The sequence below is a fragment of the Glycine soja genome, chromosome 17 (assembly GCF_004193775.1).
Source record: "Glycine soja cultivar W05 chromosome 17, ASM419377v2, whole genome shotgun sequence".
Lineage (NCBI taxonomy): Eukaryota > Viridiplantae > Streptophyta > Magnoliopsida > Fabales > Fabaceae > Glycine > Glycine soja.
Genome location: NC_041018.1, coordinates 3,177,443 through 3,183,022, shown reverse-complemented (window position 1 = coordinate 3,183,022; position 5,580 = coordinate 3,177,443). Strand labels below are relative to the sequence as shown.

Genomic DNA, 5,580 nt, shown 5'->3' with positions numbered 1-5,580 from the left:
TCTAGCCAAAATGGTCCTTTAACGAATCTCTCACATGTAATAAAACCCTAGAGTAATTAAGAGAGGGGATCAGATATTTTTCTTTCTTTCTTTCTGAAATAGAAAGTATTTATAACCTTGATATAGTTGTTAGTTGTTACTGTCCTCAAACGTCTTCAACTCGTATCAACTGGTGGTCATTTTTACAGCTAATTTAATATGTCTGTGTATTGAATCTGTTTCTAAATAATTAAGTAGAGTTTTTGTCTTTTGAGAGTAGAAGAATTTCCGTACATACTTTTCTTTTCATTCAATCATGTTTAACATGCTTTTTTTTTGTCTTTTATATCAAATTAAATTAATATTTTAGTTAATTATTAAATAAACAAAAAATTTACTTTCATTAATTTTTTAAATAATATTCAATATTTTCAATCAACATTAAACATTATGAGATATTATTAAATTATTTTTTATTAATTCCATTAATTTTAAAGTTTTTAAATTTTTAAAAAAATTTACAAAAATTTAAATTATATTTGAATTTATATTTTTAATAAAACTAAACTTTATTAATGAACTTAATTTTTTGTTAAATATTTTTTATTCATCTCTTTTATATCTTGCATTTAGAAGCCCTGTCAAACAGCCAGAAGATATTTGCTAAAAAGACAAAATGAAACCCCACAAGTAAGGTCCATGCTATTTATATCTTCTTTTTTTCTATTCACACCTCCACTTTTATATTCTCAAAACACTCTTATTTTTTATCATCTTCATGCCTCCAATTTTTCACAATTTTTTTGGAAACTATTATAAAATTTTGCACCACATTATAATTTTTTTTAGAGAATCCACATTATAAAACAAGAATCCGAAAATTTTACATTATAAAAATAGTTTTTTGTAAAAGTATATTTTTGTACAAAGGAAAATGTAAAATATAGGCAGGCAGTACGAAGAGGACGAGAATGGCATGGGCTTAAAACAAAATAGAAAGACTAAAATGGGCCTAGGCCCAAAAATAAGCGTGGATTTCCCAAAAATTGGGAACTGAAATTTCCGAACATTAGCGAAGGAAAAAATAAAGAGTAAATTACATTCATTTTTTTTTCTTGAGGTCCGCATTTATTACACTTACACTTCTTTCCTAGCATTTCCACTGTCTCCCTTAAAAATTTACCATTACTAATGGCGTTAATTTTATTTTTTTGAAATATCCTAAAAATTCTTATCATTCTCTTTTAAGTCCGCTTTCAGTTCAAGTTTACGAAAACACCTTCAACTCACTTGTTAACTTTGTCACCTTCGCCAACCACAACTGATGCCGTCTATAGGTTCGTCCAAAGCCACGACAATCTTACTAACAAATGCTGCTCGTATTGCGGATCATGTCTAGTTCTTGTTAATATTGACAGGGTTAATAGGTCAGGGAATTACAATATAATGGGTAGTAAAAAAAATAACAGAATTTTATCTATGATGAAAAAAGAGTAAATTTGAGTCTAATAAACATTAATCTGAAAAATAAAAATTAGAGGCAGAAACTGCGTGGCTGGTGATTTTGGTTTGGTTTGGGACGAAGCGTAAAAGTTAGTTTGTGTACCCTTCCCATCCAAACGGCGTCGTAATCGATCGGTCATAATCATATTCCGATAGCATGAAAACCACGATTTCGTGTTTCTACAGAAACCCCGTCAAGTTCAGAATGTAAGTTCAACATTCAAACTGTTTCGTTTCGTTGATTGGTGTTTGCAATGCGTAATGACTAATGAATGATTAATTCACAGGCCAACTGCGGAGAACTTGGTTCCCATTCGATTGGACATCGAAATCGAGGGGCAGAGATACAAGGACGCGCTCACTTGGAACCCTTCTGGTAATTTCAAACCAAACCTGTTCCTGTTCCTGTTTATTCATTGCCGTTGATTGAATTCCAACGTTGTAGATCCCGATTCTGAGGTTGTCGTCTTTGCAAAAAGGACTGCTAAAGACTTGAAGCTCCCTCCCGTTTTTGTAACACAAATTGCTCAATCAATTCAAGTAAACACACTTCACCAATGGTTTTTCCCTTTTCATTCTAGGTTTAATGAATTATTTATACTATACATGCACCAACTTTTCATTTTAGTCTCTATACCTAAAGACTCTATCTTTTGTTCCCTGTACAAGCAATTTTTTTTTATATGTTTTAGTCACTATTGTTAGTTTTCCAGCTGTGTAAAACTGCCACAAAATGAAGGCACAAGGACTAAACCGTTAAAAAAAATAAAAATTGATCTTATAGGGATTAAAACGAAGAGTTTTTTAGTATAGAGACTAAAGCCAAAAGCTACCAAACTGCAAGTATAGGGACCAAATGATTAATTAAACCTTCATTTTATTATTATCCTACAATTAACCTAATTTATCTTATGTTGTATTATCAGTCACAACTTGCGGAGTTTTGATCCTATGAAGGCCAGGATATGTATTCTGGGGAGAAGATTGTTCCGATCAAGGTCTCTGTTTGTTGCCATTTTGTGTTTTCTCTTGTTTGATTGAATGTTTGCTTTGCCTATTAACAAATCTTCTTGTTTCTTTTTCACAGCTTGATCTTCGTGTTAATCATACGCTCGTGAAGGACCAGTTTTTATGGGTAAGATTGGAACACAACACAGGTGTTGTTTTGTGAGATTGTTGCCCTTGTTTGTTGGTTCGTGTTTTATGTGTCTAAAATCTTTGAATTCAAGGACTCGAACAACTTTGAGAGTGATCCTAAAGAGTTTGCCAGACTCTTCTGCAAGGACACGGGCATTGAAGATCCCGAGGTTGGAGTAAGTGTATCCAATTATCACTGGTAATAAGTTAAGATAAAACTGTGCATGTTGGAGCAGTGTTAAAACTCACTGCTCCCCAAGAAAGAATGATAACTGAAATGTTAACTTGTGCTAAGTGCCAACTTTATGTTGTTTTCTATGATCTTTCTTATGACAATAATAGGTTTTTTTATAGAGAAGCAAAATTATGTTGGTAATGGGCCAATGGCTTTTAGGTCGTGTTGTAGTTAGAAACAATTTGTTGTGCGAATGTAGGAATTATATGTTTTCTTTCATCAACGAATTTTATTTCTTTCTCTTGCTTTCTTCTTAACACTCACAAGCACACAGACATTCTTGAAAAATCAAAATACTAAACTGTAAAATGCTTCTTCTGCTATGCAGCCAGCTATTGCCTTTGCTATCAGAGAGCAGCTTAATGAGGTCAGTCCTTCTATTTGTTGATTGATGTATCATTTTCAGGAATTGTTATGGTTCAGTTGCCATAATCTTAATGTTTTTTTCATATTTAGATTGCAATTCAAAGTGTGGTTTCAGCAAGAGAAAGCAGAATGAGCAAGAAGGGTCGTTGATGGCCTGAATATACTCCAGTCAGGTTTTTTATTACTATACACTTGTCTCAAGTTTGTGCGGTGTGGTAAATGCAATTTTATTACAACTCCAAGTGAATATGTAAGTTCCTAATTCGCATTGTTTTCTCGTCAATGGTCCTTTAACAGTAAAGGAGGTGCTGTAGCAGTGGACTTGGTCAAGTTGTTTGGTCCGAAATCTAGTGTAGTTCGGTAAGTCTGTCTCTTAAATTTGAACACTCATTTTTGCTGAAATTCATTGATTTTATACTGAACATTTATATCATTGTTTAATCATCATAGGCTGCACATAGTTATGGTGCTTATGTAGTTAAAATTGTTCTTGAAATGCCATAATGTGAGTTTTTCCTTATTATTGTAGCTTGTGGAATTCATTAATTCATAAGCCTCAGAACTAGGCTAGGAAAAGCAATGGCATAAGACGACACATAGTTTGTTGATCAACCACATAACATGCGGGTCTAAATCTATAGTTTGTGTAATTTTTTAAACTAATTTGAACATACTATTATGATCCGGAAACAGAATATGAATTTAGAGAGAGAGATGTGAAAAGATAGAAGAAAGATAAAAAAATGCTTCTGTTCTTGAATATTGAATGACATAGAAGGAGAGAATTCTCTGCTGGGCTAGGGTTTCCCCTTCACAAAGGGATTCCCTTTTCTTCTGCAGAGCAATGCTCAATTCCCAACTGCTTACAGATCTGAATGTTTTCCCTTCTATCCCTCCTATTTAAGCTTAAAGCCATTGCCCTTCCAACTAAAACCACTTTGTATCTAATTCTATGATTTGTGACTTCCTAAATCCTATCACATAATACAAGTCTCCTAGAACTAACATATATAGTCTTGCATATGAAATTCAAATGAGAACTTCAAAGGCTTGGCCTGTTTTGGTTGAATGTAACAGGAAAAGAAAGGAGTGGGACGTATAGGAACCTATTGTCGACCTACTATCCAACGAGGAAGTTGATGCCCTTGAAGCAAAGGAAGAGAGAAATTTCAGGTGAATTCACCCTGTGGTCAGCCACGCCACATCAGAAGGGTATATAGTTCAATGACAGCATATATCGGGGGTTAGAGTTCTAAGTTATTGTAGTTGCAGTATATACAAGTTGGCTTTTTAGTACCGGGAATCAATGATTCAGAATATTGTTATCGTTTGATTTCTTTAGTTTTAGTCTTGTAGAATTTCTTATTTATTCTCTGTACCCTCAGCAGAAGAGGAAAAAAACAGCACCCTCTTTGTATATTTTTCTGTCGAACTTAGCAGCAGCAACAAAAACAATTAAGTCATTTCTCATTAGGTGGGTTTTCCGGGAAACTAAGAAGTCTCAAAACTGTCAATAATGAGTTCCGAATACTGGATCTAGCCTATGATTAATGTTTGTGCCAGAAGAAATTTCATGGAATCTACGACAGTTTTATATTATGTATTGTTAAAATAATACAAGAGTTAGACTTTCACTTCTTTTTCTCTTAACATTCTCTTTCATTTGCTTTTATTGTAAGTTGTAAATTAGACATAACTTGTAAGAATATAAAATCTTCATTCTCTCTTCTCATTTGCAAAAGCATATGAAATCTCACAATTAGGCAATTCTTTTCTCTCTTAACTATCTCAAAATATCCTTATTTTATCTTTATTTGATCTCCTGTGATCTCTTTAGATACTAAGCTCATTTTTATTTTGAAGGAGATTAATATCCAACTATGGTTTTGGGAATACTTTCCGTACACCAAGAAGATATTGGGTAGTGACCAATTAAGAAATCTTGGGGAAGTGATAAATTAAGAAATCCAAATCCAAGGTGCATCAAAACAGATGGAATTAAATAGACTATGTAGTTATGACTTGTGAGCTAGAACTTTCAAAGAAAACGTGGGGTTATGGCTATATCGGTAGAAGCTTAATACCTCATTATTGTATCCAACCAATTAAAAGTTTACAACTACTCTATTAGAAAATGACAATGTCAAAAAGGAAATAACACGTGACTTCATTTGAGAGAAGAAAAGTGTGGTAGTTGGGCTTTGGTCTTCCCTTGTTCCCCAAATTTCACCGTCCTCAAATTGAGCAAAAGGGGGTGCATGAGTTCAAAATTGTTTATTTCTACCATTCAAAAGTCACAACGAATTTGGGGGTTGCAAAATTACCACATGGGTACCGACGGTAGAGCAGATCATAGAGAA

At 33.4% G+C, this 5,580-nt stretch overlaps 1 pseudogene; it reads left to right on the top strand.

Moving 5' to 3' along the window:
* Positions 1 to 1,225: 1,225 nt before the first annotated feature.
* Positions 1,226 to 4,870, top strand: LOC114392634 (annotated as a pseudogene).
* The last annotated feature ends 710 nt before the right edge of the window (positions 4,871 to 5,580 follow it).